General features: G+C 33.8%; 1 long non-coding RNA gene across 2 annotated transcripts in view; it reads right to left on the bottom strand.

Moving 5' to 3' along the window:
- Positions 1–26,329, bottom strand: part of LOC134366696 (uncharacterized) — a 99,157-nt gene extending 72,828 nt beyond the window's left edge. For both annotated transcript variants that reach the window (XR_010022356.1, XR_010022357.1), the window contains exon 1: positions 26,227–26,329. This is a non-coding gene — a long non-coding RNA (uncharacterized LOC134366696). The remainder of the gene's footprint in view (positions 1–26,226) is intronic.
- Between the last annotated feature and the right edge of the window lie 413 nt (positions 26,330–26,742).

Genomic DNA, 26,742 nt, shown 5'->3' with positions numbered 1-26,742 from the left:
AATAAGCCAAAACTGAAATTAAGAAAAATAATTGTTTACATCACAAGATATTAATTACTTAGTAATATATTCAATTAAAAAAATGCAAGACTTACAGATCAAAAATCCCATAACAATGTAGAAAGAAATGATTAAAGATTTAAATAAATGAGAAATAACCATATTTATAGATTGCAAGTATAAATATTTTTATGATGGAAATACACCAATGGGAAAAGAATATTTTCACCATGTGGTACTGAGACAACTGGATATCTACATGCAAAAGAAAGAAGTAGGACCCTTACCTCACATCACATAGAAAACGGAATTCAAGTGGATCATAGATCTAAATGTAAGGGTTACAACTAAAAGGCTCTTGGAAGAAAGTACAGGAATGAACATGTGTTACCTTAGGTTAAGCAATCGTTTCTTAATTATGACAGCAAAGCATAAGCAATAAAATAGAAGACTGATAAGTTGTAATTCATCAAAATTGAACATGTTTTTGTTTCAAAGAACATCATTAAGAAAATGAAAAGACAAAACAAAGAATAAGAAAAAATCTTTAAAAATCATATACCTGATAAGGGATCTGTAAACAGAATATGAAAAGAACGTTCTCAATAAGAAAACGACAATCCAATTTTTAAAAAGTTGGCAAAGAATTCCAACAGGCGTTTCTCCAAAGAAGATATATAAATGGTCAATAATCACATGAAAAGACGTCAAACATCATTAGTCCTTAGGGAAATGCAAATCAAACCCACAATGGTACACTACTTCATATCCAAAAGAATTAGTATAACCAAAAAGACAGATAATAAGTATTGGTGAGGAGAAATTGAAATCCTCATATATAGCTCTACAGTTTGGTCATTCTTCAAAAAGTTAGACAGTTAGTATATAACCCAGAATTTCCAACCTTATATGTCCACTCCAGATAACTAAAAACATATGTCCATGCAAAAACTATATCCGATTGTTCATAGCACCATTATTCATAATAGCAAAAACTAAAAACAACCCAAATGTCTGTCAACTGATGAATGAACAGAATGTGCTAGACCCATATGATGGAGTATATTTGCCATTAAGAAACCTGAAATACTCGTCATTCTGAAGATTGGTAAAACTCAAAAAAATTAGGCTGAAGTTATTCTCTGCCCCAAATAATGTATACTTGTCTCTCCTTGCTCCTTTCCACTAGATACAGCCAAAAACCCTGGAAAGAATAAAAAACACAACTAGAAAGAAACTCTGAACAGTGGTTAGAAGAGGGCAGGCTTCTAAGTGGAGGCAAAGTGAAGGAATAACAGAGCAGCAGGCATTTGATGACCACCCACCCTACAAAAGAAGGTGACCTAGACCTGGTATTTCTCAAAAACCAGCATAACAACCTATTTTGGCCCATACAGGCTCCTTTCTCCCCAGGATCCAAAAAGAATTCTGCCCAAATCGCAGGACCAGCCAATTAGAATCAGAAAGAGGGGTGTTATTGGAAATACTGATGACAATAAATAGCCAAGGAATGTGTTAGCCTTTCCAACTTGACCTGAGACCCTGCTCCATTCAGTGCATGGCAGGATGCGCTGGCAGGGATCACGTCACAACAACAGTTTGTATGTAGAAGAAGTCTGTTCATATTCATTAGTGAGTGGCAGTACATTGTGTGATATACCTTATTTTACCCATTCTTAGAAATGGTGAACTTTTAGATTTTATCCAGCTACTAAGTACTAGTGTTTCTATACACGTTTTTGGCACAGACGTGCATTTTTAGGATAACTATGTAAGTTAGAGTAGAATTACTGAGTCATATTGTATGTATCTATTCAGCTTAATAGAATCTGCCAAAATTGTGCCAGAGTCCTGGCTCTAATTTCTCTTTCCACAAACTATGTATGAGAGTTCCTCACTGACACAAGCTATTGCCAAGGTGTGAGATTTATGTTCGCCCAGGCTCTCTGGATGAGGCAATTTCACCTATGGCAGGGAGTTTGAAACAGGTAGAGAATGGCAGAGTTGCTAAGCTGATGAAACAGAGATTAAAAGTCGAGGCTGCTGTGCAGCTGATATTTATGTGGTACGACACTCTAGATGAGGGAGCTGTTCACAGGACCAAGGCAATAATATGTGTGGAAGTTTACAATAGGTCCTTGGTCAGGGCCTGGGCTGAACATGTGCACAAGACTCATCAAGGCATAGCAGAAAGTGGATGTGAGGCTAAGAGAGGAATGGAAATAACAGAGGTCTTGCAGTGCCCATTGACTGTGGGAAGAGTACCGAAACCTATAGCAACCTGTTAGATAATATTCAATCATCAAACATATACTTTAATCAGAGTCCAATATGAGTAGGAAGAGTAATGGATCAGGGAAAAAAACATATGATTTATAGAAATGAGGTCAAAAATTCCCAACTTTTGAAAAATATATTCTAATTACAGATCCAAGATTAGTGGAACCAAAAAATCAAAATAGATATGCATGTGGTACATCATACTTAAACAGCTAAAAGACAAATAATAAAATTAAATGTGCCAGAGAAATAAAAATGCATTGCCTTCCTAACTGGGAATAATGATGTAAACAATGGCTGCTTTCTCAAGAGTATCCACGGAGAGCGGGAGAAAAACGGACCAGCATCTTTCCAATGCTAAAGAAAAAATAAGTTTGTCAACTCAGAATTCTGTATCCAGCAAAATTATCCTTCCAAACTGAGAATGACATAAGAAACCTCCACACAATCAAACCTGAGACAATTTGCTGCTGGATAACCTGTAAGGCAAGTAATACTGTAGCAAGTTCTTCAGACTATAGTGAAACAACACTTCATGTAAATTAAAAATTAAGGAAAAAAATGAAGAGCACACACACAAAAAAGAAGATGTGAAAATACGTGGTGAGTGATCTTTTTAAAGGGCTACTTGATTCAGTTTGCTAGCGTTTTGTTGAAAATTTTTGCACCTTTTTTCATCGGGATATTGGCCTATAGTTTTCTATTCTTGTTTTTGTTCTTGTCTGTTTTAGGATTGATCCCAAGGATGCAAGAATGGTTCAACATTTAGGTTGGTTCTGTATTTTTTCCAGCGTAAATAAAGCTGTGATGAACATGGGAGCGTAGGTATCCCTTCAACATGATTTTCATTCTTTGGGTATATTCCCCGAAGTGGGATTGTACCCCCAAAATATGTATAATCAATTATGCTTCAGTTAAAATGCAAAAGGGTTGTTAAACAAATGGAAATCAACAAACTTGATATATCACAGCAACAGAATGAAGGACAAAAACCAAACGATCATCTCAAATAATGCAGAAAATTTATTTTATAAAATTCAATATCCCATTCTGACAAAAAGCCCAACAAACAGGGTATAGGAAGAACATACTTCAACACCATCAAGGGTACATATGACACACCCACAGTTAATATCACACAAATGTGGAAAAGCTGAAAGTTTTTCCTCTAAGAACAATGCCCACTCTCACCGCTCATAACACAGTACTGAAGCAATTAGGCAAGAAAAAGAAATAAAAGTCATGCAAATTGTGAAGGAGGAAGTCAAATTGTCCTTGTTTGCAGATGACATGATCTTATATGTAGAAAATCCTAAAAGCTCCAGCCAAAACTCTTAAAACTGATAAATGAATTCAGTATAGTTGCAGGATACAAATGAAAATACAAAAATCAGTAGTTTCTGAACACCAATAATGAGCAACCTGAAGAAGAAATCACGAAAGCAATCCCATTTACAGCAGCTACAAAAAACATAAACTACTTAAATATAAATTTTACCAAGGGAATGACAGATCTGCAGAAGAAAAACTATAAAACACTGATGAGAGAAATTGAAGACATCAAGAAATGGTTAGACGTGGACATTCCGCATTCACAGATTGGAAGAATCAATAATGTGAAAAATACCACACTACCAAAAGCTGCCTATAGATTCAACTCAATCCCTATCAAAGTGCCAGTGACATTCTTCACACAAAATAGAAAAAACACTACTGTAATTTGTTTGAAACCACAAAAACACCCTAATAGCCAAATTAAACCTGAGCAAAGGGAACAAAGCTGGAAGCACCACAGTACCTGACTTCAAAATATACCGCAAAACTATAGAAACCTAAACATCATGATACTGGCATAAAAAAAGACTAGAAACTAATAAAACAGAATAGAGAACCCAGAAATAAAGCCACATATTTACAGCCAACTAGTTTCCTCTCTTCTTTTTTCAGATTATAAAATAATTTATTGATAATTTTTTTAAAATCTTGAGTAATTTTTTTTCTGTTGCACATCACAAATTATATATTTCCCAGAAATGATTTCTTCTTATTATTATTTGTATTTTTACATATTTATGGGGTTCAGAGTTGACTTACGAGTATTCGTGTACAGTGTGTGATGATCAAATCAAAACTGATTTTGGACAAAGACCCTAAGAATATTCATTAGGGAAAGGACAGTCACTTCAATAAATGGTGCTGGGAAAACTAGATACCCATATGCATAAGAATGAAATTAGACCCTATCTCTCAGTATATGCAAAATAAACTCAAAATGAATTAAAGGCTTAAATGTAAGACCAAAGACTATGAAACTACTTTTAGAAAACATAGAGGAAATGCTTCAGAATATTGGTCTGGGAAAAGACTTTATGAACAAGACCTCAAATGTACAGGCAACAAAAGAATAAAAACAAAAACCAAGAAACCGACAAATGAGATTACATCAAACTAAACAGCTTCTGCACAGCAGAGAAAAGAAATCAACAGAGACAACCTGCAGAATGGGAGAAAGTATTTGCAAGCTATGCATCTGACAAAGGATTAATATCCAGAATATAAAAAGGACTCAAACAACTTAACAGCAAAAAACAAGCAAACTAATAATCCAATTAAAATATGGGCACATGAGCTGAATAGACATGCTTCAGAAGAAGACATATAAATGGCCAAGAGGTACAGGAAACAATGCTCAACATCAGTAATCTTCAGGGAAATGCAAATCAAAACTACAATGCAATATCATGTCATTCCAGGTAGAATGGCTAACATTAAAAGACAGAAAATACCAAAGGCAGACGAGGATGCACGGAAAGTGGAATTCTTACACACTGTTGGTGGGAATGCAAATTAATACAGCCATTATGGAAAACAAGATGGAGGTTTCTCAAAAAGCTAATAATAGAATTAAAATGTGATCCAACAGCCCCACTATTGGATATACGTTTAAACAAAGGAAAGGAAATCAGTATATCGAAGAGATGTGTGCACACTCATTTTTATTGCAGCACTATTTATAATCACAAAAATATGGAATCAACCTAAGTATCTATCCACAGATGAATGGATAAAGAAAATGAGGTATGTAAACACACAATACTATTTAGCCATTAAAAAGAATGTAATCCTGACATGGGCACATGTGTGAGCTTGGTGGATATTATGTTAAATGAAATAAGCCAGGAGCAGAAAGAGAAATACTACATGTTCACACTCATATCTGGAAGCAAAGAAAGTTGATCATGGGTAAGTAGAGATAAGAATGGTGCTTACCAGAGATTACCATGTTGAATTTTTGCAGAGGATTCTTAAAGCAAATGTTCTTCAGAGGTCCTGGTTTTCTAAAGCCGTGCAGTTTCAAATATTGACCTTGCAGAGGACTGGACATTTTCCTCAGGCTATAAAGTCTGCTGTAAGATAAAGATTTGTGGGACAGCAAGGCTGCTGGCTCAAGGACAGAAAGGTTACTGATTGTTATGTGAAGATACTGGAAAATTTCTGGAAAGAGAAGGAATGTTTGCTAAGATCAAGCTTTTGGTGGTGGATCACTTAATTGTCTAAGGGCATGTCATCTGACTTGTTTCACTGAAAGGTACCAGCCAATATTGTTAAACTATAAACCCACCTTTGTTCTCTTCCTGTAACTTCCTGCTCTGGAAAATATTTTAGTATATGTGCTGCCGAAGCGAGCACCTGCTCTGGAAAATAAATGCAGGAAGAGAACCCCAATTCGGGGTTGACTTCCTAAGGAAGGGATGCCTCTCGCTTGAGGGTTCTGGGGAAGTTAACCACTTCGGTGCTTCTCACTGCTCAGAAGAGATGGGCTATGAGTAATCCTTTGTGGCTCCGTCACTCAGGGGACGTGGGGTGACAATTCCGTGGGCAAAGCAACAAGTTTTTAGCAGAAGGATAAAGTGGTAGGGGATAGTGAGAGTTGATTAACAAATACAAAATTAGAGCTAGGTAGGAAGAATCGGATTTAGTGTTCTATAGCACTGCAGGGTGACTGTAATTAACAACAATTTATTGTATACATTCAATCAGCTGGAAAAGAGGATCTTGAATGCACCCAACACAAAGAAACAATAAATGTTTGAGATAACAGGAAAAAAAATACCAGTGGTTACGAGGGTAACAAGGAGAGAGAGAGAGATGCACCGATGAACAGGTGGAAAACAGATGCTTATTAGGGCAGCGAAAGTATTCTGTATGATACTGCAATAGTGAATACATGACATTATACATTTAGCAAAACCCATAGAACTATACAACACAGGGAGGGAATCCTAATGTAAACTTCACTTAATAATAGTGTATCAATATTGGTTCATAACTGTACCAGCAATGCTGGATATTAATAATAGGATAAAGTCTGTATGTGTGTAGGGTGGTATTTTCTGCTCGATTTTTCTGCAAACCTAAAACTGCTATAACATAAAGTCTACTACTCATTAATAAAATAAAATGTATGGGGAAATACAAGACAATTTTTCAATTGTTTTTAACATGCATTTCAATGTATAAAGCAAAAACCGAAAAAAAAAACAGTATTGTATACGTAAAATATATGATAACAAGACCACAAAGTAAAAAGGATTAAAAGAAAGGACGAAGTCATGAGGGTATATTTACATGGAGTGGTACAAACATAACTCGAAGTACACTAGGCTAAGATAAAGGTTGATGTGCCAATCCCTAGAGCAACCATTCGTCCCGGTGTAGGTAGTAATCTGGTTACTGTGGCTGTATAATTCAATCCCCCAAACTTAGCTTTTTATTATACACATTATTTACTGTTTTTGTTTCCTAACAGACTGTACTTCAATGAAAGTACTTGCATAATAGGACTCATACCTGGTGAATGCTAAAAACTACAGGAAAATTTATTGAATCTATAAAAAATTTAACTTAAAATAACTAGGTACAATGATAATAAAGAAATGCACTCTTTAGGAAGATCATTTGCCTTAACAGCAATTGTTTATCTTATGGACATATAGACTGAATTAACTTTCTATAAAAGAAATAAAATGTACAGATTCAAAACTATTTCAAAAACTAGCATTTGTAGAAATAAAAAAAAACTTGCTCTAATAGCACACCAGCCTTTTCAGCTCAAACATCCTACTGAGAAAAAATAGGAAAGCTGGAAGATATTAAAGATATTGTTTGAAGGCACCACAAATCAAAGGAAGAAAGCATTCAAAAAGACAGAATCTCAATTAGGAGAGAAGGCTTTGTCATGAGAACCACTCACATTTGTTACCGCTTCTCCCTTGAAGGCTTTTGCAGATTCCAAGGATGTGAGTGAGGATCCAGGAGGCTTCAGCAGAAAGTTGGAGCTGAGCAGCTAAGCAGCTGAGAAAGACTTCTGGCAGTCTCACCCAACCAAGAGGACACAGGTTCAACCTGACAGTTCACAGAAGAAACGAATCACAGAAAACAAACCAAGGGTTCATTTGGCATATCCCCAAGGGGTTATGTCCTAAGGTCAATATAAACCTAAAATAGAAAACTCCACACAAAGCTCGAGATCCAGCTTTAAAAGGACTCAATTTCTGACCGCAGTGCGATTAACTGTCCCCACCCTAACTGCCTGTCAAATGCAAATGTATGCCAGAGAATGATAAAATCACCCAGAAACTCCAGTTACCTCTACACTATTTCATACAGAAAATCCAGCCTGCAATCAAAAGTACCCACACATGCAGAAAGCGAATGGGGTGGGAAAGGACTAGCATCAGGATTGGGATCCATTTTCTCCATATAATGAGGATGTCTGGAACAGAAAGAACTAAGACTTGGTGATTCCCACACAATTTACAGCAACAGTGAGATACCACTACACACCTGCTAAATGAGAAACAATGAAAAATACTAACCATAATAAGTGCTGACAAGTACTTAATCAAAGGTGACTCTTTTACACTGCTGGTAGGATTTAACACACAGTATGTTCACTGCAGAACATTTACACAAATTCTAAAGTATCTGAAAGGCACCACTATCATGTGATCTAGCCTTTCAGTTCCATGAAATTAAAAAATAAATAAATAAATAAATAAAAATTTACATCCATACAAAGACACCTTCAAGAATATCCATAACACAGGAAAGGATGGATGGCTTTGGCAAGATGAGAAGGGAACAATATGAGGTTCATAAGGAACCTTGGTGGAAGAGGAGAGGATGTTTATGTTATCTTGATTGTGATGACAGTTTCATTAACACATGAAAGTCTTTAAACTTTTTTGATGACTTTAAAATTGTGTGGTTTATTTTAAATCAACTATACCTCAAAGAATTGTTCCAAATGTGCAGTATGCTCCAAATATGTGTCGCAAAGAAATTTCAGATCATTAAATTTAAAACAGGAAGTACTAAAATCTGTAAATCTGATAATCAAGCTCAAGTATTTGTAAAATTACCCAGTAATCTTAATCTAAAAAAAATGAAAAACAAAATTAAGATCAATGGATGAAATATTTTCAGTTACAAAAAGCAGAATCAACAAATCCAAAAGTTGTTTTTAGATGTTACTTTTGTTGTTTTTCTTTCCTGTAATAGGTTTAAAAATGATGAACACTTGAGACACTTATCAACACAAAAACCAGACATTATTACCAGGAATGGAGAATTATCTGTCCAGATCCTTGAGACATACACATAATATTTTAAGCAACCTTATGCTGATAAAATTCAAGTTACATGAAATCAGTAAATTCTTTAAAAAAATGAAATTAGAGAAAAATTTAGGATAAAAGAAATGCTTCTCAATTCTATTATGAGACTGGTATAAACTTTACACGAAATCAATACTATAAGAAAGATAAGAAAATAAAATCAGTGGTTATAGTGGAGAACAGGAGAAATATAGCACCATCTTTCCAATGCTGAAGGAAAAATTAAAACTGTCAATTGAGAATTCCATATGTAGAAAAATTATGCTTTCACTGAGAGTGAAATAAGAAACAACCAAGCTTGAGACAATTTACCACTGGGAAAACTGTAAAAGAAGTAACGCTAAAGGAAGTCATTCAGGGTGAGGGTAGAGTTATCTCTCCTGGTGCAAACTAAGAACTGCAGGAAGAAGTGAAAAGCTCTGATTAAGTAAAATATGTGAATAAATACACGATTATTTACGATTATTTATTTAATTAATAACTGAGTAGAGCTAACTACTCTGTTCAAGCAAAACATCACAACAAAATAGAATTCCCATCTTTAACTATGTTATCTAAGGTCCACCCAGACCAGGCTGTATGTAGCTAGTTAACTCAAATCACCACCACATGGCATCCATAGCGGTGCAGTTGGAAGCTGGTACGTTTATACTTGCCGTTACTAAAGAGTGCACCGTCCACCACACCACAGTGGTAATGGAGAGCAGGTAGAAAGTTTGGACTTCTACTCTCTGGGAATTAATGATATACTGCTCCCGTTCTTGCTGATGTGCCGTCAGAGGAAGCTCAGAGAAGAGTAACAGATTTCACCACAGCCCATGCTGAAGAAGTCACTCTATATGGTGTGAGTAGTATGCACAAGAGGAGCTGTGACCTGCCACTCTTAGTGGAAGCCTAGTGGGGGGACAGAACTTCCAACCCTACACAGGAGTAACGAGGAACATCCCCCACTCAGGAGTCCATGGAGGCCAAGGGTTGAATCTGGACTTCTACAATCACCTGGCAACAGAGGCCGTGCCTTCACTTTTCCCCTCCTGATGTGGTGCAAAGGAAATAATCATTGATCCTGAAGGCAGAAAAAGAGTAATTACCCAGTCAGGAAACAGAAAGGAAATACGAATAAGGGGTGGGTAGGAGAACAAAGTCTCAGAGACCTGTGGGTCAATAACAAAGGTTCTAACATTCCTGTCATTAGAATCCCATAAGGAGTGGACAGAGTATAGTATTGCGAATACTTTTATAAATAATGCCTGAAAACTTCCCAATTTGTCAAACAAAATCTATATGTACAAGGCCTAACAATATTCTCCCAGGATAAACCTGAAGAATTCCAGACCAAGATACATCATGACCAAAATTCTGAAAACTAAAGATAAAAAAAAAAAAAAAAAATTGAAAGCACCAAGAGAGAAATGGCTTACCAAAAGAGAAAAAAAATATGACAACATTCTAATTATGTTGAATTTATCATCAAAAACCAGGGAAGCTAGACGAAAGTGCCACATTTTTCAAGTGCTGAACGAAAAGAAATGTGAAATTCTAAACCCACTGAAAAGATCCTCAGGAATCAATTGAAAACCAAGACATTTTCAGATGAAAGAAAACTAAGAGAATTTATTGTCAGCACAACTACCCTAAAATATTAGCTAAAGGAAGTTCTCTAAACAGAAAGAAATTAAAAAATCAGAAATCGTGGAATATCCAAGAAGAAGGAAGGACAAGGTGAGCAAAAGCCAGGTGAATACAATAAACCAAGTTTCTCTTCTTGAGTTTTCTAAATAAGGTTTTTCATGAGAAGTAAAAATTATAACATTTTCTTATGTGGAGATCAAAGTATGAAGAAGAAGTATTTAAGACAATTATATTAAAAATAGTGGGCGGGTAAAGAGATGTAATAGGAGATAAGGTTTTTACCACATCACTAAAAGTTTTAAACTAATGACACCAGATTGTGATAGGTATACATATACATATATATTTGTGTGTATATATATATATATATACACACATATATAATGTTAAGAGTAATCAGTAAAATAGTAAAATAGTAATGCAGAAAAACACACTCAAATACACTATACATAAATAAAAATAAAAAGTCAAATTACAAAATTTTTTAAAATACCCTCAGGAAGGCAGACAAAGGAAAATGAAGAAAGAAAAACAGAGAAAACAAACAGAAAAAAAGTTATAGCGCACTTAAATCCTAACATACAGATAATAACATTAAATGAAAATGATGTATACAATTGTATAACAACTAAAAGACAAATATCGGCTGAGTGAATTAACAAAAAAATGACTCAACTATTTTCTGTCTACAACAAACTTGCTTTAAATATAACGACATAAGCAGACTGAAAGTAAAGGATAAGGAAAGATATACCAAAAATTTTCAAATAAAGCAGGAATGGCAATAAGAGTATTACATGAAGCAGAATTCAGAGCAAAGAAAATTACCAGAGACAAAGATGGACATTATGTTATATAATAACAAATGGCCAGTTCAACAAAAAGATGCAGAAATCCTGAATATGTATGCACCCAAAACAGAGCTACAAAGTATGAGAAGCAAAACTGATACACTAGAAAGAATAAATAGTTGAATTCACAATTATAGCTAGAGACAACAACCACTGTCTCTCAACAGTAGACAGAAAAATTACATAGATTCAGCAAAATTTCTGAAGAAATCAACACCACCATCAATCAAGAGGATGTGTTCCACAATTACAGAACACTGCACCCAACAATAGCAGGAGACAAATTTCTTGCCATTGTCCATGGAACATACACCAAAACGAATCATATTGTCAAGCATAAAATAAACCTCAAAAAATTTAAAAGGACTGAAATCACAAGAATATGTTCTGTGATCATAATAAAATCAAATGGGAAATCAATAACAGAATCATAACTGGAAAACCTCCAAAAATTTTCAAACAACAATATTCACTTGCAAATAATCCATGGGTCAAATAAAATTTATTTTTAAAAAAGTCACTGAAATACATATAAAATAAAATGTATCAAATCAACATTTAAAGCAGAAAACAGAAATAGAAAAATAGCAAGCTAAATAGTCGGAAACACTTCTCAATTCACTTTATAAAGCTACTATTATCATTATATCAAAATCAGACAATAATGCATCACGAGAAAAAACCGATCTACAGACACAAAACTACAAAATCCTTAAGATAATGGCAGCAAATAGAACTCAGCAATATATAAAAAGTTTATGCACCACAAACAAGCACATAATTCCAGGGATACACACAAAAAGGTAACCGTGGAATGTGATGGGTATGTAAATTAGTTTGACTATAGCAATCAGTTTGCTATGGCCGTGTATATCAAAAAATCACGTTGTACACCTTAAATTTATACAATAACTAAAAAACACAATTAATGTAATCTACCATATTAACGTGCTAAGAAATGAAAATAAAATGAGCACAGTAACTGATAAAGCAAAAGCAATTAAACAAATTGAACACCCATTTGTGATAAAAACTCTCAGAAAAACACGAATACACGGGAGTTTCCTAAACTTGATGGAGCAGCTGCAAAATGCCTACAACATTCAGTATATATAATGGTGGAAAAATGAATGCTTCACTGGTAGGTTCAGGAATAAGGCAAATATGCCCATTTTCACCACTCTCTATTCAAAAAAGTGCTGGACGGTTTTTGAGGGCAACAAAGCAAGAGAAGGAAATAAAAGGTATATAAACCTGAAAGAAAGAAAGAAAAAAAAAACTACCTATACTTGCAGGTGTCGTGATGTGTACAGAGACAATCTCAACGAAACTACGAAAAAGAATCCTTAGAAATAAGAAGTAACACTGGCAAGGTTATGAGACGCAAGAGGAACATATAAATCCCGTTGTATTTCTATATACTCATGATAGACATATGGACACGAAAATAAAAAATACTACAGAATTTACAATTGCTTCAAAAGTTAAATACTCAGACTTAAATGTAACAAAGCATCTACTGGCATTCTACGCTAAAAGTTACATAACACTGATGAGAGAAATCAAAGATTATGGAAAGACAAATCAAACAAATGGACAGACATACTCTGCACATGGATTGAGGGCTAACCATGGTAAAGATTTAAATTGTCACCTAAGTGATATAAAGGTTTAATACAATTTCTAAGTAAATTCCAACAATACTATTTGGAAATATTCAGAATACTGTCCTAAGATTGATATAAACGGGAAAAAGAGCTAGAATACTTAACATTTTGAAATAACAAATTATGTGGGAAAACTCACTCCACTTAATTTCAAGATGTATTATACAGCTATAGTAATCAAGACAGTGTGGTATTCATAGTAAGATAGACACACAGATAAAAGAAACAGAAAAAGAACCCAGAAATAACCCTACACAGCATGGCCAATTAATTTTTGATAAAGCTACAAACAATTCTATTGAGAAAAAGTATTTTCAAAAATTATGCAATAGCAATTGGATTTTCATAGGCCCATAATTTGATTTCGATCTAAACTTCATGATGCCTCATACAAAAATAACATCAAAATGTATCATAAATTTTTTTAAAAAATCTATAAAATAGACTTTTAGAAAAGAAATAAGATTAAAAACATTCCAGACATCGGGCAAGACAAAGAGTAATCAGATTTGACATCAAATATACAATCCATACAAGGGAAACGTGAGAAATTAGGCTTGGTCAATATTAAACACTTACTATGCTAATAGCTTTATTTTCTATTAAGCAAACAGAGAGAGAAGCTACATACTGGGAAAAATATCTATAAGCCGAATATGTGACAGAAAATGAGTATCTGTAATATAGAAAGTATTCTCATAACACACATTTTAAAAATTCCAACTGTAAAATGGTCAAAAGAAATAGAGATTTCACTAAAGAGGATATACAAATAGCAAATAATCACATGGAAACATGTTTAACATTATAATTATTTGGTAAATGCAAATTAAAATCACAATGCGATATCACTACACAGCTATCCTAATGGCTAAAATAAAATATAGTGACACCATGAAATGCAGACAAACTCAGACACTCTTTCTTGGAATGTAAGATGGTGCAGCCACTGTTACAAATTGCAGCAGTCTGAAAAAAAAAAAAAATCCCTGAATATGCAAGTACCATATGACAGAGCATTGCACTCTTTGGTATTTAGCAAAGAGAACTAAAGACGCATGTTTCCAAGGAAACATATACAGAAATGTTTGACCCAGATTTATTTGTAATAGCCCCAAACTGAAAACACCCAGATGTCCCTCAAATAGTTAAACAAGATGTGGTATATCCATAGCATGGAATTCTACTCAGCAATAAAAACTTTAAAAACCTATTTATACACACAAAAATCTTTATGAATCTCCGGATAATTAAATTGAGAGAGAAAAAAAAAATGTCCCAAAGGTCACATACAGAATGATTCCATGAATATAATGTTAATAAAATTTTTTAAAAATTACACTAATGAAGAAAAGATCATCAGTTGCCAGAAGTCAAGGATGGGGAGACGAACGACAGGGGCCTGCCTATAACAGGGAAACGAGAGGGATTCTTGTGGCGATTGAAATGTTCTCTATCTTGACTGTATAATTATTAATATCCTGCTTGAGATAGTGCTCCATGGATTTCAAGATTTTAATCCTGGGAGAAAATAAGTAAAGGGTACATGGACCTTTTCATATTAATTCTTGTAACTGCAAATGAATGTACACTTACCTCAAAATAGAAAGTTAAGTTAATTTTGTTCATAGTCTTGATATAGAATTGGGATTAATTGGCTATGGGAGGAAAACACCTATTAATTAAAACTGATTTTAAATAATAGGTTTAGGGGAAAAAAAAAAAAAAAAAACACCTGCCTCCTGTAATAATCAACGAGTCCAAGCATCCTGCTGAGAAAAACTGGGAAAGCTAGAAATATATGAAAGATATCCCTTTGAGGTATTACAAGTTTAAGGGGGCAAGAATTAAAGGTCCAGAATTTCAGGAGGAAGTAAAGCCCAAGTGGTGAGATCTAACTTTGGTATCAACTTCGCCACAAAGTATTTGTTAATTCAAAGATCTGAATGAGCACTCAAGATGCTAACACAAAATTGAGGCTGAGAAACTAAGCATCTGACGGTCTTCCAGTACTATCTCCATCACAGGCAGCACAAATTTAGCTCAGAGCCTACCAAAGCAGAAGGCTAATTAGTGTTTTAAAATTTTAGGTTCTTTTGACATCCTAGAGGGGATATGCACTACATGTCTATGTGAACAAGAAATACAATATAACTTGAAATCCAGCTTCAAAAGTTCTCAAGGTCAGAAAGGGCATTTCACCAGGTTACTGCCTCTCAATAGCAAAAGAAATGGTCCCTGGAGGAAGATATAATCACCCAGAGCCTGCAATTATCTCTATACTACATCAAACAGAAAAGCCAGCATGCAATAAAAAAGAACTATACATGCAAAACATGAACGGAAAGGATTAGCATCAGGCCTTTAATCTGTTTTCTCCATTTACTGGGAATGCTTGGAACACAAAGAACTATGACTTGGTTATACCTTGCAACATAAGCAACAATGTGAAACCAGTGCATACCTATTGGAAGGGCTACAGCGAAAGTTCTGACCATGACAAACAATGGCAAAGATGTTGAGCACCTGTGACACTCATATTGCTGGTAAGCTGTAAAATGGTATAATGTTGCAAACTACTTTGTCATACTGTAAAATAACTTAAAGAAACACTAATCATGCGATTCACTCATCCATTTCTGGAAGTTTACTTTTTTTTAAGAAAATGAAAGTATATGTCCATAGAAAGACTTACACAAGAAGGTGCATAGCATGGGAAAAGGTGGAGTGTTTGGGCAGAACCAGCAGAGAGGGAATACATATATGCACAAGAAACTTGGAAAAGAATGTGACATGGATAGTTACATTATCTTGATTATGGTGACTGTTTCACAATATATAATATCTCAAAACATATATTGTTCATTTAAAAGTTGTGCAGTTTATTAAGTGAATTACACCTCAATAAAGCTATTACGATGTATGAATTGACCCAAAATATATCCAAATGAAAATAAATAGCATTAATTGCACAAGTGAAAATACTGACAATTTAAGATATGACAGCTGACCTCAAGCAATTGAAAAATGAGTAATTTACTATAAAAATAATTGAAGACATGAAACAATAAAATTAAATCAGTGAATGAAATTTTAATGATTGCAGAGATTGACGAATCCCAAAGTTTTTATTGAAATGAATATAAAATTGACAGATCCCTTGCACAAATTATGGAGAAAAATAAAAGAAACCTATTACCAGTACGAGAAACGTAGATTGAATCACCACTACCAATCCTGTAGACAAACACATAATACTACAAATTGATATTTATATAAATTTTATGCTAACAAATTTTATAGTGTATGGAATGACAAAAAATTTTGAAAGTGGGCAATCTCAATATTCCTTCAATTATTAAATCAGTAGTGTTTATTAAAAAAACCTTTTTTACAAAAGAATTCTATGTCTTAGTGCCAGAATTCCTGAACTTTTCCATATAATGAGAAAGAAATAACACCAATCTTGTTCAAAGTCTTCCGCAGAATAGAAGAACACTCTCCCAAATGTTATAGGAGAACTTTGTAAACTTTACATCAAATTGATGAGGATATTATAAGAAAGTAAATCAACCGTTCATATCCTGCATGACCAAACCACAGAAAACGACAACTTATGTTTTATATTAAAAATCAAGGATGCATTAATTATAAAACACAATGCTCAAATTGTGGTTAATCCAAGAACGAATTCTTGTTGGTTTAACATTTTGAAATCAAACCACTTTTTAAAAAGTAAGAAAAAAATGTACTATTACAAAGGGAATAACCATTTGACATAATTTGCCACACTTAAGATTAAAAACTAAAACTCAGAACACTGCAGCAAATATCCTACTCAATGGAAAAACATTGAAAATTTACCCCTGAAATCAGAAAAGATACAACAATATCTCCTGTCCCCAGTTCTACGCAACATTTTATGGCGGTCTTAGCCAGGGCAATAATGCAAGAGAAAATGTAAAAGACCAGAAATTTAAAAGGAAGATATGCAAACATCACTATTAAAACATTACATGTTTATGTTTCCAGACTATCTAAAAGCAATCTGTAGGAAATTCATTAGAATTAATAAGCGTTAGCAAGATTGATGGACACAAAAGAGTCAAACATAAACACATTTGTCAGAGAATAGCAGTTTTTTAATGAACTTTGTATACATATCATCAGAAATGGCAGACAAACCCTAGAGGACAAGGATTTGTTTTTTAGGCTTTTTCTATATACTTATTGCATAAACTTTGAGAGTCGTCATAACCCTGATCATTGTTGTCAATTTTCTCCGATATCACGGTAACAGAAGCCCCTTAATATAAAGGAAACTATATAATACACTTGACGTTTAATGTCAGTGAAACTTCTAATTCTGTAGTTTTTAAGCATAGCTTCTTTTCCTGTTCTGCACTAACTCAAAAAAAGAAGAAAAGCATATGCCACCTTTTGTCAATTTCTTTGGTTTTTCATTTATTAATTACACATACATCGTGTGCTCACTGAACACTCTCCAAAATGCAGATCTCCATTCCTTTCACAAGTAACCATGACTAGCAGCGAACTGTGTGTATTAATAGATCTACACACACATATGTATTCACATAAATAGTATATTTACAAATTGTGCACAGATTGGAAAGTAAATTACAATTTGCTTTCTTTTTAGCAATATATCCTGGAAGTTTTTTCCATAAGTCTAGCTTTAAATTGGTTGAAAAAGCTACCTAGTATTCATGGTACAGACAAAGCATAATTTACTCAGAAATAGCAATTTTGCCATATTCGGACCCATAATTTCAAGTACATGTGTGAATAATTGTGTCAGATGTGGTATTAGAAGGTGAATTACATTATAGAAGTTTAAGTAAAAAAAAGCCAAATGATTTTCAAAAAGCCAGTTCTATTTTATACCACTTTGACAACCTCGAATCAAGATATTATATAGAGTCTTGCTATGAATAACTTGAACTAAGTATTAAGCATATTTAAGAGAGTAATTGCCAATTTATACATAGCTTGTGTGTACATCAGTACTTAGATGCAACGTTAAGTCCATTTGTTAACCTATCATTATAATTATTTTAAATACCAAAATTATTACATATTAAGCCTATCGAATTGTTACGCATATCCTCTCATCATTGGCCTCTGTTCTATCTGTCCACAGAAAGTACATGTCCATGCTGATAGATTCTGATTGCTACTCATAGATTCTGATATTTGCTACATTTCTATGAATCGCTTCTGATATGGTTTTGCCAAAGTTTAATGTTACTGAATGCTGTAGAATAGCCTTAGATATAAAATATTTTGCAATACAAGTGTCACCTCCTTATTCACCTCAAGGGGTTTTGGCATTTCTCATTCAATTTCTCATCCAAGTCACAAGTAATACCAGATCAGCAATAAGAATAACAAACCATTTGGATATTTTATGTGGAAATGTGCTTAATTTATTTCAAGTTGTGCACATGCAGATATCTTTACGTATTGAAGATAAAATTAAACGTTTGCTTTTTGGCTTTTCTTATTTTTCATACCAGCTATATGTTCTGCTTTTGCTTTGCTTTATTGTTACTGTCCAATAAATTACCTTCTATTTACACATATGGAATAACCTGCATTGACATAAAATATATTGAAGTTTTTTTTTTTTTTTTTTTGTCTTTTTCGTGACCGGCACTCAGCCAGTGAGTGCACCGGCCATTCTTATATAGGATCCGAACCCGCGGCGGGTGCATCACCGCGCTCCCAGCGCTGCACTCTCCCGAGTGCGCCACGGGCTCGGTCCTTTATTGAAGTTTTGAAGTCTTAGTAAACTGTATATTTGGCACCTATGTGAAATATAAGTAATATTAATGAAGTAAGCTAATGTATACCCACGAAATACTTCACAGAAATAGATATAGATTACCCACCCATGAACAATGATTTAAATGACAGCTGCCTTCTTAGCAGGATCCACGGAGAACAAGAAAAATGGTATGCAATCTTTCCAATGCTGAGGAACAAGGTAAAATTTGAAACCCAGAACCATGAGAGCAGTACCCAAGCCACACACATAACCAAAGGTAAAGGATGAATACCTTTTTGGTAAGAAGCTTAAAGATAAAACCTGTGACAAAACAGTGTCTTATGCTGACCAGACGAAGAACTCAAAAAAGCCAAGCTAGAAGATGACAACATGGGGAAATATCTGAGAAAGGATATCAGAAACCGTACTCTGCAGTAGAAACAGACTTCATAAAATTAGTCCAGTTTTGTCACCAAACAAACACCAGACAAATGGCAGCACCAAGCCAGCTGGGGGATAAATGTCCATGTTTCTTATCTTATATTATGCAACATGTCCACTTCTTAACAACAAAAAAAGTTATGAGACATTGAAAGAAACAGGAATGTGTGACACATATAAAGGACAAAAGGCAAACATCAGACACTGCCTTTGAGGGAACCCAGATGTTGGACTAGCAGACAGATGTTACAACAGCTATTATGAATATGTTCAGAGAACAAAAGAAAACCATGTTTTGAAATTTAAAGAGATATACTATTAGCAATGACACATCAAATACAGAATATTAATAAACACTTAGAAGTTCTTATTTTGAGAAAGTACTAAATTGAAATTCTGAAGCAGAAAACTATGATTAACAAAATTAAAAATTCACTGGATGACTACAAAAGGAAATTTGAGATGACAAAGAAAAATTACCAAACTTGAACATAAATCAATAGAAATCATGCAATTGGAAAAACAGAAGGGAAAAGGAATGAGGAAACATGAAAAGAGCCTCAGATAAATTCGGGACACAATCAAGAATACCAATATACACATAACTAAGTACCAGAAAGAGGCAAGAGAGAATAGAATAGAACATATATTCAAAGAAACAATAGCTAAAAACCTCCCAGAATTCAATGAAAAACACTAATCTACACACCTAAGAACCCAATGAATTTCCAAGAAGTTAAATGCAAAGAGATTCACTTCAAGAGATATCACAGTCAATATGCTGAAAGCCAAAAATGAAGAGAAAATTTTGAAAGCAGGAAGAGAGAAGTAAATCAGCACATAGAAGTGTTCATGGGTAAGGCCAGCAGATTATTTTTCATCAGAAACGCTGCCAGAATGCACTGGCATGACATATTCAAAGTGCTGAAAGAAAAAAGAAACTGTCAACCAAGATGCCTGTTTCCAGCAAGGCCATCTTTCAAAATGAAGGAAAAATTAAAACTTTCACAGATAAATAAAAACAAAGAATTTATTGTTAATATCCTGCAATGTAAGAAATGTTAAATGAAGTTCTTCAGCCGGAGAGGAGTGATAGTAGACAGCAGGTAGAATCTATATGGAAAAAAAAATTAAGATCTCCAATAATAGTAATTGTGTAGGTAATGATTAAACAAAGCATAGTGACTTACTGAGTTTCCTTTCTACTCATAACTGACTTAAAGGACAATCGCACAAAGCAATATAAAAGAAATTGTATTTTGGTCATATAGCATATATCAATGTAATATATTTGACAATAAGCACATGATAAAGGGGCTTTTGAATGAAACTACATAGGAGTAAGAAATTAAGACCAGATGGTAACACAAATTCACAGAAAACAAATGAAAAAATTCAGAAGTGGTACATAAGTTTAATACAAAACCAAATGAACTCTACAAATATAATTCACTCTCCTTTCTTCTACCTTCTTCAATGGACATTAGATTGTATACAGCAATAAACATAAACGTATTTTCGGGTGTGTAACATACAAAAACATATGAATAAAAAACAGCATGAAAATGAGGGAGTTCAATGGTAGTAAATATTCTGGATCCTACTGGATGGATGTATAGATTAATTTTGTGTAAATCTCAGAAGTGGTAGACCAATGAGTACAAAACTATGCTCTCTGTCCTAAGTTAATCATTGGGCAGTATATGCCTGTATTGAATCAACACACCGTACCCCACAAATATATAAAACTAAATGTTCAAATTTTAAAAATAGTGTAAATCCAAACTAGATTCTGATAAAATTTATACTGTAAGTCACAGAGAAACCATTAAGATAATAACCTGAAAGCATGATGGAAATTATTAAAGAAATTAAAATGGTACACAGAAAAAGTCTACTTAATAAAAGGAAGTAAATGCGGAGACAAGGAAAAAATAGTCATAAGTCATATAGAAAACAAAACCAAAATAAAGTCAGACACAAATCCAACCATATCAAGCACAATATTAAATGTGAAAGGATTAAGCAATACCAGCAAAGGAAAAGATTGTCAGACTAGATAAAAAAACATATAACTCTATGCTGTCTACATGGGACACATTATATTCAAAGTTGCAAATATGCTGAAAGTAAAAGAATGGAAGAAGCACCATACAAGGAACAACTGTGAGAAAGCTGGAGTGGCAGAACAGAACATGTAGGCACAAAATCAGGCAAAAAATCAACAATTATATGCAAGATGTGAACAACATCATAAAATAAGAAGGCCCAAAAGACACCTGTATAATACTCCATCCCACAATTGCAGAATAAACATCCTTTGCATGTGTACATGGAACATTTCCAGTGCAGACCTCATACTAGGCCGTAGAAAAAACCTCAACAGAGTAAAAGTACCAAAATGCAACAAAGTATGTTTTCTAGCACAACACACTGAAATTACAAATCAACAACAGACAGAAATTTGGAAAATTTTAAACATGTAAAAATTAAACCACATTGTACAACATAAAAAATATGTCAAAAAAGAATTCAAATGAAAAGTTAGAACATTAAAAATAGAACTAATTTTGCTAAGCAAAATGTTAAGTAATATTTTAAATATAAAATATGATTTATAAACTTCATTGAAATGTTAGATGAAGATCTACACATTTAACTGAATATTCAAGTTTCTCATTTAAAAAAATAATGGAAAATTTCCACAAGACATTTAAATAAAATATAGGACAAAAAGACCACAAAGAAAAGGGGGATAAATGGAATTTCCCTGTTAGGAGGTTGCATTTATATAAACTGCTATTTTCTTAATTCTATGTAGACCAAGATAAGTAAAGGATTCATTTGCCAAACTCTATTTCAACCAGTAAACATAACTCACAACACAAACAGACATAGGTAACATTTTGGTTACTAATGTAGCTTAAAAATTACCACAAAACTTATATCCTATAATATATTCCAAACTTACTTGTCTGTCTTACACTATGCTATACCTCAATAATGTACCCCCACCACATGATCCATACCTGGCACATGTTGGCAACTGGAGAAACATTTAGGCAATCAATGAAAACATTTAAGTGCAGTACATTAAGCAGAAAAAGACAGAAGAGATGCACTATTCAGAAGATTACTTGCCTTTAAAGTAAATTTACCTTATTGTTATAAAGATTAGGTTAACTTGGTATCAGAGGAAAAACAACTAAACGTCTACCAGGCTAACCATTCGCTGAGAAAAAACTAGGAAAACTTGAAGACATTAGAGATATTATTTGAAGGCACTACAAACGCAAGGAAGCAAACATTTGAAGAGAAAAGATCTCAGAAGAGAAGCCCAGGGCATGACATCCAAGTATGGTAACTCTTTTTTACTCAAAATATATGAGAACTCAAATGAGGTGATTACGAAGCCAAGACGCTAAGCAAAAAGGTGTAGTTTAGAAACTAAACAGCTGAGCAGAGCTTCCAGCAGTCTCAAAAGCTCAGCTTAGGGGACACAGGCAGAGCTAACTGTGAACCAAAGAGAAAAGTTCTGAAAGACACCCAAGGGTTCATTTGGCATCCCTGAGGGATTATGCCGTAAATGTCAATACCAACCAGAAATAGAACACACCTCACAAAACCTGACATCCAGTTCAAAAGGACTAATTCTCTGAGATGAACTATGAGATGAACTTTGTGCCTGCTGACTGCCTCTCAGAAGCAAAAGCAAATGCTCACTAAAATAAGTAATATTAATTCAACTTTCTAATTATTTCTATTGTATTTCACACAGAAAATAAACATATGATTAAAAAAATACATATACGCAAAAGCCTAAATGTGGGGAAAGGATAAGCATCACGATTGTGATTCATTTAGTCCATGTATTGGCGATAACTATGAAAGAAAAAATAATGACTCGTGTACACCATACAATTTAGAGTGACAGCGAGATATCACTGCTCACCTATTAGAGGAGCTACAATTAAAAACACTGACCACAAACATCTCTGAAAGAACACCTCTCATATGACTCAGCCATTCCACTTCTTGAAGTTTATCCAAGAAAAAAAGAAATTGCAGATCCATCAACAGACTCATACAGGAATGTGCATAGCATGGCAAAGAAGGGAGGGTTTATGCGGAATTATGAGGGGAAAGTCCAAAAGTACACTAGGAAATCTGGGGAGAGGGATAAATATGCTCATAATCTTAGCTGTGGTGATGGTTTCTCTCTCACACACACCAAAATATATAGCGTTTATTTTAATTTGTGCAGTTTATTTTAAATCAATTACACCTCATTTAAGCTCTTAATAATTGTGTGGTACATACCAAAATACATGTCTAATGGAAAATTTAGGGCATTAATGTAACAGATGAAATCGTGCAAATTTAAGATTTAAAAATATTTTTTCATAAAATTAAAAAATAAATCAGGAATTTAAACCAAAATTTTTAACATGAAAAACTAAAGTTAACGTCAATTAATGAAACCGAAAACAAACAAAAAAAGACAAATGCACGAATTTTCTCTTTTTTTTGGTGAAAGAATAAAAATGTGATGAATCCCTGGCAACAATGATCAAGGTGATAAAAAAGAAGACGCACATTATCAACAGCAGGAATTTACAAGGAATCATCATTAGGATACTGAACACATGTGCACTACGTTATGAGCAGATTTGTGCCAATAAATTTAAAATTCATGAAATGATAAAATTAAAAAAAATAGCAAAATAGTTAAACTAGGAAATCTCAAGGATTCTTTATTCAGTAAACTGCATCTTTATAGGGAAACTTTCCTATAAATGAATTCCAAGTCTTCCATCTAGAATTCCTGATTTTTCCCATATTTGAGAATTAAATAACATCCAATATTTCACAACCTCTTAATAGGAGAGAAACAGCAAAAACCGCCCAAAATGTTTTATAGGACCCTTTAAAATTGACACCAAACTGATAAAGACATCATATGAAAAAAAATCAAAGGTCTGTATTCCTCAGAATAAACATAAAAATTTAAGTGGAATTAAAACTTTACGTTTTACAAACAGAATTCGAAGACACTACAACTACAATGCACCATGAACAAGCTGGATTTAGTACAGGAAGGCTGTTCTTGTTGGTTTCACACTTTCAAATCAAACATCTTTGACAAACAAACAAAATCAGGTCACTATGACAGCACATACAGAAAAGTCATTCGATAAAATTTATCTACTACAAATGAGGGTTTTTTCTCCTTAAAACAACCCCCCCAAACCTAGAAAACTACAGCACATATAATAAGTGGTGAAATATTGAAAAACCTCTCCTTCATATCAAAATAGAGACAAGGATGTCTACTACCACCAGTTCTATTTAGTCAGGGAAATCATGCAAGAAAAGAAAGAAGAAAAGCATGAAGTTTGGAAACAATGAAATGAGCCCCGCCATTATCCACTGCATAATTATGCCTGCAGAGAATCTAAAAGCAACTTCTAGATAATGCAGTAGAATTAATAAATGAATTTATCAAGATTGATGAATACCGTACAGTTAAACAAGACACATTTTTCAGAGAATAGGAATTCTTAAAACATTTTTCATACACATCATAAAAAAGAGCAGAATAACCACACTGCACAAGGTTATATTTTGAAGACTTTTTTGATATGGTTATCAGATAAAATTTGAGTCACTATAACTCTAAAGATTGCTATCATTTTTTCTGATATCATGAAAAAAGAGATACTAACATATAAAATAAACATTTATAGAACACTTGACATTTAATCCAAGGGCAACAATAAAAAGATCATTCTTTGTGCAAATTTTCCTACAGTCTTTTGTTTAATGATCTCACTGACTAGTTAGACATCGGCTTCTTTAAAGTGAATCACAATCACTTTTTTTCTTATTTCTTAAACTTTTTTTTTTTCTTATTTCTTTCGTTTCTATTTTCTAGTTCTGCATTTCAGCTTGAGTTCTTAACTGTTTCTGTAGTACATTCTGTACTACTAAAAGGAAAAATAAAGCAAATGTTAGTTGTTTAGAAAACAATCACTAGTTTAGTCCTAAAAGGCAGTATTATTTTTAAGTAGGTAAAAAAATACTTTGCTAATGCTAAATTAATTTCTAAAACACCAGTACTATTTTATACTCCCCTGATATTCTGTTATCAAGATAAAGAAACATCTTGTAATTTATTTAATTTGTACTAATTATTAAGCATATTTTAAGAGTTAATTAAAATTTATGCTTATTTTGTGTAAATTGTTTGATGTCTCTTATTATTACATTTTCACTTTATAATTCAAAATTATTTTAAACACCAAAAATTTTATATATTGAACTTGTGCGTATACTCTTCTCACTTTCACTTATGTTCTGTATTTTTGCCTGTTAGTGAATCAACTCCTATGTGTGCTATATTTAATCTATTTCAGACACGAAATATGATTTGACAAAGCAAATATTTTGCTATAGGTAATACAAGTGTCACTTCATTATTCTTTATAAAAAGTTTTCATTCCTTCCCACATATTTTCTCATGCATGTCAATATCAGCAACACATGAGCAATCATAAAAACAACTTTTAGGGTTTTCTTGGGAATGTGCTTAAATTATTTTATTTTGTATATAATTTGTAGATATTTATCCATTTAAATAAAAATGAGATGTTTCTCCATTGGAGCTTTTCCTTTGCTTTTGCTGTGTTTTGTAGTGATTGTCAGTCAAAATATGTTTTCTTTTCATTTACATAAATGGAATCCTTAGATTGACACCATAGGTGCTGGAATTTTTGAATTTTTTTTATTAAACTATATGTTAGGCATCTGTATGAAATATACAGAATATCAGTGAAGTGAGCAAATGTATACCAAGTGAAAACGTCTGAGAAATAAAGATACATTACCTATCCCAGAGGGACGATTGGAAAGACGGCGTCCTTCTGGACAGAATCCATGCAGAACGGGAGAAAACGGAGCAGAATCTTCCCAGTGCTGAAAGAAAAAATAAAACCGTCAGCACAGAATTCTACATGAGGCAACATTATCCTTTCAAACTGAGAGTTAAATAGGACATGGCCACATAAACAAACCTGAGACAATCTGTAGCGGGACAACCTGTACTTTGCGTTGTTAAATGAAGTCCTTCTGGCTGCTGGAAGCGACACGTGATGGGAACTGAGAATCTCGGGAATCCGTGAAGAGCACCCGGCGCGAGGGCTACGACGGCGCCCTCCGCTGGTGGCAGTTGGTAATGGCGGGTGATAGAATTTCTGCCCAGGAATTTGTGTAATGTCACAACTGCCCGCATTGTATGCGTGACCAGAGGCACTAAGCTTTCTCCAGAGTCCAGACAAGGGGCCATAAACCCTACTCTTGAAGGAAGGATGTGGCAAAAAACGGGTGGGTGTATTTTTAAATTG

Source organism: Cynocephalus volans, chromosome X, assembly GCF_027409185.1.
Source record: "Cynocephalus volans isolate mCynVol1 chromosome X, mCynVol1.pri, whole genome shotgun sequence".
In the NCBI taxonomy this organism is placed as follows: Eukaryota; Metazoa; Chordata; class Mammalia; order Dermoptera; family Cynocephalidae; genus Cynocephalus; species Cynocephalus volans.
The sequence above is the reverse complement of the archived record's forward strand: the minus strand, read 5'-3'. Positions and strand labels throughout refer to the sequence as shown.